The sequence below is a fragment of the Melitaea cinxia genome, chromosome 18, assembly GCF_905220565.1.
Source record: "Melitaea cinxia chromosome 18, ilMelCinx1.1, whole genome shotgun sequence".
Lineage (NCBI taxonomy): Eukaryota > Metazoa > Arthropoda > Insecta > Lepidoptera > Nymphalidae > Melitaea > Melitaea cinxia.
The window spans coordinates 8,473,905-8,485,990 of NC_059411.1; positions in this window are offsets into that span (position 1 = coordinate 8,473,905).

Here is a 12,086-nt window from a genome sequence, read left to right on the forward strand (position 1 = left end):
ATAGTATGTAGAACTCCGGCTATATTTTTTTCAATAGACGCCGTGAATGTAGTTGGTCTACCACGATGTTCATATTTCGCACTACGTTTTCCCTTTACTCGGGCTAGAATAGTTGATCGAGGCACACCAAATATTGCAGCAGCCTTGTATGTGGTCATTTCTTTTGATTTGACCATTTCAATAGCTTTTTGTAATGACTCTTGAGAATATGAGTCATTAGTTTTTCGCTTGTAGTGACGCACCATCTAAAACAAGCCTTTATTTTAATACTACTTTAACGTAAAATGTATTTTTTATTTATTTATTTATTTATTCTTAATGTACACCGAAATACAGACACATATAAAGAAAGATACAATAGAAGATGTACAAAGGCGATCTTATCGCTAAATAGCGATTTCTTCCAGATAACCTTTGGGTACAGGACACGATACAGTAGCAGTGGTTTAGGTGTGCACAAATTAAGGAGTAAAGATCAATTATAAATAGATAAAAACTAGAATATGATAAACTTACATAATTATTAAAAAGAAAAAAAAACATATAAATAAGTAAATATTTTAGTATATAATGTATGAAACACATATATACACACATAAATACGTACATACATACATACATACATACATATAACATACACATACATAATTACATTGAGGCATACGTACATGTATCTTCATATGTCTTATTTATCGACAAAGTTTATCATCACTAGAGACTCCCAACGTCACACATAGGGGTATTTTGATGATCTAGGCGGCCAAAAGTCAAATTAACAAAGTTAAAAAAATGCTATTATACTCGACTACCTGAGGCATGGGACATTCCGACGAACAATAAACCACTGTCCCCGCCCCTTTACAGTTGCGCGTTGCCTTGTAAATTTAGTCAAAACTTGATTATTGAACTTTGTGTACGTATTCAGTTATTGGCGATTTTAAGAAAGCGTTAAGTTTGTGAGTTAAACTACAGTTTTCTGTGTTAACCTGGTGCAAGGAAGCAATGGACTCGGAGACTACAGGTATGTAACAATCTAAATGTCATGAATTTAATTAAATTTGTTTCCATTTAATATATTTTAAAGGATTGCGAAATAACGTCTGAAATAAGCATATGTTTTTTTAATAAATTTATCTTTAGACGCGTATTTGTTTTAGTATCCCGGTAGATCCCGCAACTTTTGTTATTTATATAACAATGGTAGGTGTTTAAGTAACGAAAAATAAAAAAATTATGCGCGGAATAGCGCGGATACGCAAATCATAGTACTTTTATATTTTAAGTCAAAATAAGCTCAATTACTTTAAAATTTCTTTATGTTTATAAATTTCATTTCAGATTCAGCGGGTGCCTCTGGAGTGAGAATAGTGACTCGTAAATCACTCTTCAATATGACGAAGAAAGAAAATTTAAGCAGTTTAGAAGAAAAATTGTGTTTTTTGAGAGATCATCTTTTCACTCGTGACGACCTTACCGAAAATCAGTTAAATAAACTGAAAAGCCATTTTGCACATTTTAAATCAGCGATGAAGAAAAGGTGGATTAAAGCTCACAAAAAGGAAGAGGTTTTCTTAAAAAACAACCGTCTTTGGCTGGAAGGTACTTTCGAAATTCCAGTCACAACTACAAATCGTCCAGGCCGCCCTCGTAAATCATTTAGTGAATCTAGCGAAAGGAGCAAAAGAAGAAAAACGAAAGAGATCCGGTCCAATGTAGAAGACGGTGTTATACTTCACGCAGCTCAAGTTGAATTAAGTAATTCGGGAAAACGTGATGCTTCACTCGTACTTAAAAATATTATGAACTCTCCGACCCGTGCAACGAAATACAAAAAAGCATACGATACCTCCAAACGTGGAAAAACATCGCGTCTAACCCCCACGGAAGCTTTAAAAATGTTTATAGACGCGGACTTAACACGAGGACAGTATGAAATTATAAGAAATACAAATAAAAAGTTATTTCCGTGTTATAGCTTAATTCAGGAAGCTAAAAAAAAGTGTTATCTTCCACCAGAAACGTTCACGGTAACGAGTACATGTGCCGAAATCCAACTGCAACCATTGATAGATATTACCGTTAGGCGCTTATCGGAATACTTAGAAGAGGTCTTATTAACAATAAAAGAGCAAGAGCGAAACACTTTGAAATTAATTTGTAAGTGGGGCTGCGATGGATCTCAGCAAGCACAGTACAAACAAAAACTTGAAAATGAGACTGACTCTGATGCACATATTTTTCAAAGTTGCTTTGTACCTGTAAGACTTGTATACGGCAATTACAACCAAAAAGTCTTATGGGAAAATCCGACACCTTCATCTCCCCGATTTTGTCGTCCAATACGATTTCGTTTCGTTAAAGAGACAGTTGATATAACAAATGAAGAAATCAATTGTGTTAAAAATTCAGTTGAAAATTTGGTTGCGACTGAGGTGGACATTGGTGGCAAAAAGTTTTTGATTTATTCCCAATTTGTAATGACAATGGTTGATGGAAAGGTTTGCAACGCAGCTACTGGAACAACATCCACGAGTCGTTGCTATATTTGTGGGAAAATGTCCAAAGATTTTAACAATTTGAAGGACAAAAGAAAAATTTTAAAAGATACTACTGAATTCGGCCTTTCTATTTTACATGCGAGAATAAGATTTTTTGAAAGCATATTACATTTAGCTTACAAATTGCCTGTGAAAAAGTATCGGAAGCGAAAATCAGACCAAGAAAAACAAATGGAGATAAATAAAAAAATAGAAATACAGACCAGGTTTCGTAATGAAACCGGTTTATTAGTCGACATGCCGAAAGCAAATTTTGGAAATACCAATGACGGTAACACCAGCAGAAGATTCTTTGAGGATCCGAAACTAGCCTCAGATATAACAGGGATAGATTACAAGTTAATATATAGATTAAAAGTTATTTTAGAAACGATTTCGAGTGGATACGCGATAGATTTAGAAAAATATGAAAAATATGCAGAAGAAACTGCTTTTTTATACGTAAGACTTTACCTATGGCACCCACACTGCACAAAGTACTTGTACATGGGTCTGAAGTAATAAAAAGTGCTTTGTTACCCATAGGGCAACTTTCTGAGGAAGCAGCAGAGGCACGCAACAAACATTTTAGGACGTACAGACAGGATTACTCAAGAAAATTCTCTAGAGAGTCCTGTAATAGAGATATATTAAATAGGCTTCTTTTAAGCTCAGATCCCTTTCTTAGCGCTTCAAGGGTAATAAAGAAAAAAAAGAAGTCTTCTTTTCTTCCTGAAACGTTAAACATGCTTCTATCTGCAACACCAAACCCAATAGATGCATTCCAATCAGAAAGTGAGGACGAGGTACATTTATTTTAATACGTATATTATATTGTAAATTAAAAATATATATTATGTTGGTTGTATATGTTATATATGTTGTTGTTGTTAAATTAATAATCTTTATGTTTATATGTAATAACATTTAATATTTTTTTTATTATCAAATTTAAAAAAAAAATGTATTTCTTTTTCTTTTTGATTTTTTTGAGAAATAATAAAGGTTATTGTCTATTTATATTCCCCTTGTATTATTTCCATCATTATAAAATCAAAAACCTACAAAAATATTTTTGGCCGCCTAGATCATCAAAATACCCCTATGTGCGTCATAGGCAAAATCAAGGGGTTATTGTGACTATCGATAAAGTTACTTTAACCCCTAGCTACAAAACTACAGGGGCTAATGTAGCTATACTCGTATGTCCATAAACTGTCTATAGAATGATAAAACTATTATGGAATATGAAAAAATAGTTGATTAAGCTTCGACTTACCTTGAAATAAATTTACATCACCCACAATTTTAATTAAAAAAACGAATTTAAAAATTACACGCACAACCGTCAATCTCACCAAATAGCTGACGACTTTGAAAAAATGGCCGTGTCGGTAAAGTAGTGATATTGGAGCTATCGTCATTGCGTGAGTTCGTAACCAAATAGTTTCTCTGCTGTTTAATAGATGGCGTAAATCGTATATATCGAAATAAAGGCCAAAAACATAGACAAGACACCATTGCCCCGTGAACACATTAGCCCCGGTCGTCCTTATCAGCCCTGCTTACTTGCTAAGTTTTACCAGAGACAGGGTCTATTCAGTCAGTACATTTTAGCCACAGTACAAAATCGCACAGAGTGCATTGTTGACATCTTTCCTCGACAGATGGCACTAGTAACAGATCAATTGTATTATGTAATCTGTGGACAGCCGAGGAAATATTAATTTATTAAGTCTGTGGTTTGTGATTATCATTGTCAATTTAAAATTTTACTATAACCATTTCCGTCTGTGATTTCCCAGCTATTTGATGTGTTCCGTAGTGCTCATGGTGTGTTTTTATGATATTTCCCGACGACTTGGCTTTGTTATATTGAATTTGGTGGCTTTCTTATACCGTATTGACCTGTGCTCTGTTTTGGATTCCGACAACTCTGTTTTATATTTGATCCCGGCTACGTTTTATGGACTACGATTTACTGTAATGGCAATGTCAGAAAAAAAGTGCTGTGTGCCCGGTTGTGGTAAGTAGATAATATTAGATGACTATCACTATTCGATTAGATTATATTGCATTGTAGTTAACTTATTAATACGTAATCTTTACTTTCTACAACGTGTAGTAGACATGTGTGTTTGATAGATTCTATCTATAAACATGTATGTTCGTGGATAACTTTGTCGTTTAATAACCGATTTTGATAATTCTTTTTTTGTTAGAAAGGAGATATCCCTAGTTTGGTACCATGATAAGGACACCAGGATTGATGATGGGATCCCAGAGAAATCGAGGGAAACTCGAAAATCCGCATAACTTTTTACTGGGTGTACCGATTTTGATGATTTTTAATTTAATCGAAAGCCGATGTTTATTATGTGGTCAAATTTTTGAGATCTGATTACATATTTTGGAGTAATCTTTGATAATGCATATTGACTTGACTATTTTTTGTCTACCTATGTTGTATTACTTGTCGATATAATTGAAGTCGGTTTTTCTTTGTTTGCCTGCAAACAATTATTATTTTAACTAAATAAATGTGTTGCGAGTTTGATCTGTAAATTTTTGACTTTGGCTTTATTATATACATATATTTTTTAATTAGTTGAAAACAAGTTATACAATTTTGGTCTTTATTTTTATTTTCAGGTTTGGATAGTGAAATTCTTCACAAATTTCCTAATCCCGACAAAGACATTGATCGCTTTAGGACCTGGATATATAATGTTGGAGGTGATATTTTGGCTAAAGATAATGAATACATCTTTAAGAACAGAAGAGTATGCCACTTACATTTTGAGGTTAAATATCACACCAGGAGCAAAATGCTTAGTGCTAATGCTGTCCCCACGCTCAATTTAACTAGTAAGTCAACTAATACATTTTCATAATTCACTTTAAGTACTTTGTATAAAATCTAATAAATGTAATCAATTCACCAATGTAATCAAATAATTGTTATTGTTAAAAAATTGATGTGCCATAATTGAGGTATACTATTTAGAAACCTTAATTTTTGTTTACAGAATTTTCTTTTGTAAAAAAGCACCCCCTGATTGACATAACTAACCAACCTTTGAATATTCCTCTTGCTACACCTTCAACATCAGGTAAACTTTCATTTTGTAGTGATTTGGTATTAAAATAAAATAGGTGGATCTAGCTAGCTATTTTAATTTAATAATTTATTATATTAAGAAATCTCAGAAATAATTAATTTAGCTTGAATGGTTTTCCATAAAAAGTAACACAGCCATAATGCTGTAATTATTTGTTGTAGTATACCTAACCCTAAAATATGAGGGGCATTTAAAAATATTATCAATTTTGTTTACAGGTCTTTCTTATGCTGAAAAACGCTCTCAGATAGACATAACTGATACACCTCTGAATAATCCTACTGCTACTCCTACAACATCAGGTAATATTTGTTTCCATAGTTAATACTAGATGATGCCTGCGACTTTATCCACATGGATTTATGTTTTTTAAAAATCCCATTGGAACTCTCATTATCCGGAACATAAAGTTGCCTATTTCAATTTCTGGGATGCAAACTACCTATATACCAAATATCATCAAAATTGGTTACTGCTTTGTCATTAAAAGCTAGCAGACAGACAGACGGACCCTGTTGTATTTATAATATTAAGTATTGATTAAAACTACTCTATTTTCTCCTTTTTATAACCACAAACTATTTTAATGGACCACCTAAACTAACAAAATTGTTCAAAAAAAGGTTATGAATATAAAACACCTAACCTAAATATATATATATCCAGCTGAGTTTTTTGTGGGCTCTTCTCAGACTTGGACACGTTAGGAACCCTCGTAATTTTAGTTTTAAGTTTACATTATTAAATATCACCACTAAATCATCTTACGAATCCAACAATTCTGACCATCAAAAGATGTTCAACTTTGAACAAACAATTTATTTTTTTGAGGAAATCAGTGAGATGTTCCCATGAAAATTTGTTGCCCACCGTTATAAACATACATTCATATTTTATAATATGTGTAGTGATGACTATATTATAATTTATAAATAACCTTTAAAAAAAATTAGCTTTGTTTAATTTACAGGTCAACTATTCCAAAAACAAGATGAGCCAATGGATGTTGATGATTTACCAGTGAAAACTGCTCAATCTGTGAAATCAAGTAAGTTTAAAAAATTTGTAGAGCTCTATTATAGATATTACTGCCAATGTATATGATTTCTATGTTTAGGTTTTGGCAAAGTATAAAATATGTAATCTACTGTTTACTATTTCATATTACATTTCCTAGGCATTTATACAAATTCTAAATTCTCCTAGGAAATGTATAAAATGTAACAATATAACTGTAGAATTACTGATGAATAAATAAAAATACCTTGTTATCCCTTAGTCGTCTCTTACGACACCCACGGGAAGAGAGGGGGTGGCTAAATTCTTTAGTGCCGTAGCCACACAGCACTATTTCCACAACCACCTTGGAACTTAAGAAGCCGACCGATGGCGGGATAACCATCCAACTGCTGGCTTTGAAATACACAGGCCGAAGACGGGCAGCAGCGTCTTCGGTGCGACAAAGCCAGTACTGCGGTCACCAACCCGTCTGCCCAGCGTGGTGACTATGGGCAAAACACATGAGTTCACGTTATTTTTGGCGTAAACTTGTGGAGGCCTATGTCCAGCAGTGGACTGTATAGGCTGTAATGATGAAATAAAAATAAAACACAAAGACAAAACAATATTATGATCATGATCATGGTGATCATTATCATCATAAGCATCATCATTATTCTCAGTTTATTACCTGTGTTTTATTTATCTTGACAATGATGATCATTATTATGCAATCTTATTCCTGTTATATTTTTACTTAATTTTTAATTTTATTAAATTTATTTTAGGCACCATCAAGAAGCGTCCAGGGATAAACAAGCAAAAGTTGTTGAAAGAAATAAAGAAATTGCAGAAAGACAAAGACTCTTATAAACGGCAGTTAAATAAAGCAAAAAAACTAGCAACAAATTCTTCATTTCAGAATACTTTGAAAAAGTTCAAAACCTTGGCTGCTATTTTTACAATGATGCAATTTAGAGAAGTATCTAAATCTAAAATGGGACGAAGATTCACGAAAGACGAAAAGATAATAGCACTATCTTTATACAAGCTGGGACCTCGAGCTTATAGGTGGCTCATCAAAAGCGGCTTTGTCTTGCCATCTCCAGTCACTCTAAGCAGACTAGTAAGCAAGGCTGGCTTGAAGCCAGGGTTTAATGAAAATATATTTAACCAACTGCATGAGAAAGTGAAAGGTATAAAAGGAGAAGCAAAATTATGTACCCTAATCTTCGACGAAATGGCAATCACTCCTCACTTTGATTATAATAGAAAAAAAGACAGAATAACGGGATTTGTAAACTACAAAGGAGAACCGTTGAGAAAAATTGCTGATCATGTGCTAGTATTTATGATCAGGGGCATTGTAAAAAATTACAAGCAGCCAATTTATTATGCATTTTCAGCTGGAAGCACTCCAAAAATTGTTTTGGCATGTATGATAAAAAATATAATAAAAGAACTACAAAATAAAGGATTTACTGTTTTGGCTACCGTTTGTGACCAAGGGACATCAAATACTAGCGCTATCAATTATTTAATTGAAGAAACTAGGCAAACATATTTAAGAAAAAATGAGACCTTGAAACACTCAGTATTTGAAATTGAAGGGAAGTGTATCATACCCTTATATGACATCCCGCATCTATTAAAAGGATTACGAAATAATCTTATCACAAAAAATTTAAAATACATAATGGATGGTGAAGAAAAAATTGCCAAGTGGGAACATATAAAAATTTTGTATGAAAATAACCCATCTTATAAAGGATTAAAACTTATAAAAAATTTGACTGAGAACCATTGTAATAAAGACAAAATACCAAAAATGAAAGTAAAATATGCATCCCAATTGTTCAGTCAAACAGTTGGTAAAACCATGGGTTATTTAGCTGGTAAGTCTTATTGAATAGTTCTAGTTCAAAAACTTAATAATAATTATGATTATTCTAGTTTTTATTTGTTAGATAAGTATGTCATAAACTTTTTTATTATATCAAAAATATCGACCGTTCCAGTGGGGATACGGGCTCGTTAATGTGTATTACACAAAAAATAATACAAACAAAATTAAGTGTCATGTAAAATAAGTATAATATCAAAATTCGAATCAATTTTAGTGTAATATTTTTTCAAGAAGTCATACACATTTATATTTTTATTCAACAAACAAGTTATAGTTTCCTGTGGTGTATTTTTTATTCAAAGCTAATTTCTAATTGTGACTATGTCATTGAAGTTTTAGCAGTGTCTTGTCTGTGCTAATTTCATCCAATCCACTCAAACTCAGATTTAACCAAATTGGTATTTTTTTTTTTTTCAGAGAATGGAAAACTACCTGAAGATGCGAAGGATACAGCCGACTTATTAATTTTTGTGGATGATTTGTTTGATTCTCTCAATGGTAGTTTTAAAAATTCAAAGTCCAGAAGTGGCAAAGAGTTGTTAAGAAGCGTAACACCGAATTCTCTGCACAAAAAAGTGTGGGCACAGTCAAAGATAATATTAAAATCTATGAAATTTGTATCTGCCACCGGGTCTGCTGGTACTGTGCCATCAATAAATAACTGGTTACATACTGTAGAAAATATGGAGCTGCTACGAGATAAATTATTTGTTGATTATAAAATCAAATCTTTATGGTGTAGGCATTTGAACCAAGATGTACTTGAGAATTTTTTTGGCAGCATACGTAGTCATGGCATAAGAAATGTTTCACCTACGTGTGCTGCCTTCGAAGCTGCATTTGCCTCACTATTAATAAATAATTTAAGCAGCAATTATGCAGTAGGTTCCAATTGCGAGGAAGATTTTTGTTCTATGTTCCATACATTTGATGAATTGTTCTTCCAAAATCAAAATCAATTGTCCGAAATCAGTGAAATAGATTTGAAAGACATAAATGATGACATAATAATTGATTATAAAATAAAGGAAAACCATCCTACTATAAAGGCTCCATTAGAGTATGTAACTGGTTATTTATTGAGAAAAAGCAGATCTATAATTAAAAATTGTACATATTGTGAAAACAAATTATTTGATAAAAATGAAATGGAAAATAGTTATATAAGTTATAGGGAATATATTAAAAATAAAAAATATCTTTCGTACCCCACAAAGAACATGAAAATATTGTTTTCAAGTATACAGGATATAATTCACAATGTTTTAAAAAATAAAAGTCACATAAAAAACTTAAAAAATTACTGTAAAACACTGCTACATGTGTCAGTAGACACAAATTTCATAGATTGTCCACAACACAAAAAGGATTTAACTGAATTTATCTTCGATTTTTCGTGCAGATTTTTCGCGTGTAATTGGTGTAAGTCCACTAATAAATTATTATGTGGGATTGGTAAAGATTTTGACAAGGAAGACATAATTCAAGCGGAAGCTAATATTTATTATGATAAAAGAAAAAAAAAATAAATGATTTTTATCTCACTTATGTGTTTCAATAACATTAAACACTGTAATTGTTTCGATTATTTTCGTCAGCTTATTAAGTATTATGTATCTATATATTTGCATAGTATGTATATGAATTATTTGCTCGTGTATATAGTATAATGATTGTCATTAGCGTTACCTTATTTTTCCTCCAATAAATAAATAAATCATACAAAAATAGAAATAAAAGAAAATTTTAAACCTATACAGGTATAGGTAGGTTATATATATATATACGTTGGTATGTATATACTATAGGTACCTACAATATGTAGTATAGGTATTGGTATATATAACAGACTGTAGTTACATCTTTGCTCAATAGATGGCGTTAAGAAAAATCGAGACTGATGACTCTATACCCGTATATTCAATGTACTCTGTGACCAGAGAGTTGGTTTTGCTGCATTTGAATCGACGTGCCTATAATACATATTTGCCAAGGGAGGTGACAGTTGCAATAATGCGTATTCTTGGCAACCAAAAAACCAGAAGACAACGAAAAAATCGTGGTTAGCCTAAAGAGGAAGTTGTGTAACATTTCTTCATCCAAGTTCAAAAAGAAGACACCTCATCAGTGCGTCGGGTGCAAAATATACTTATGCCTACAATGCGCCCAAAAACTTTACCAGAATTGGCCTCAAATTATTAGATCTTCAAAATATAATGGTATCTTGTTGATTAGAGTTTTTCTTTATTGTTTATAAGTAATAAGAAAAGATAATTTTATTAAAATATTTTATAACTTACTAAGTTTTTTCAAAGATTCTAAACTATGTTCCTTAAAATATGCCATTTTTATATTCAATTCATTCAATTTTATGATTTTATCCCAATGTCTGTTATGTAATCATTCACATTATATATAATTTTTTAATATAGATTTTATTAAAAACGTCATTTCAAATAGGGTGTCACCATAGCCTAACCTCGGCGATCGAGTACTAAAAATGAGGGTCGGTAACTGAAGGTTAAAAATACCTATATTTCTGTAGATTTTAATTTTAAGTAATAAACATTGATTTATCTAATGTACGTGTGTGACGTATTTGTGTTTTCTTTGTTTGTCTTATAGCTTTATCGTTATAATCAAGAGAACAATATTATACTTTTTCGTTGTAACATAACAGCGAAAACATGTAATAGATTTTTAGTATTTTCTCGTTCTCTTTTGGTAGAATTTAGTAGTTTTTAACCTCCACACGCAGTAGATTCGTTAAATGAAATCTGGTCACTCAGCGTGTAGGACTGTAGGTACATGATCATAACATAGAGGGAGCAAGTGAATTGGAATAAAACCAAACTTTATTGTTTAATTTATATATTTCTTACCGTACTTGGCATAACAAAAATATTCAGATCATTTATTAAAGAAGAACTGACATTATTACGATTGTGTAAATGAATTATATTATCATATAGCATTTACATTGACCACATCCAATTATTATGCTGATAATGCTAATTATAAGACCGACACACTATTCTACCGTTTATTTAACTACCTTTATACCATCAACAAACCTTACTTAAAATTAAAGTTTTAGCTACGTGTTATTTTCATAAAATAATGATTTATTTTTAACACAGTAAAATAAGTACATACAAAGCTTAAATTTAAAAATATCTACATCATTACCTCTCACCTTTTTGTATAATTGCTAAAGAAATAGACAGTAAAGCCGACCGCTATAAAAGTAACGTACACAACCTAAAAACCTTATATTCGCAAGACAAATAGAAAGTACACATATAAAGTATAACCTAGGGACGTATTCCGAGTTTGATCTTTGGTAAAGAATCAATGGTGGCTAACAGTGGCGGACAGAGCAAAATAAACTACAAAACAAACTAATGAGCTAGGGATAAGATTATTTGCAAAATGTATTGCGGGTAAAAATTAAAAGGAATGTAGAAGATAATACTTCAAGTGGGGGACGAGTTGATAACTAAAGCAAGATTATATTAAAAA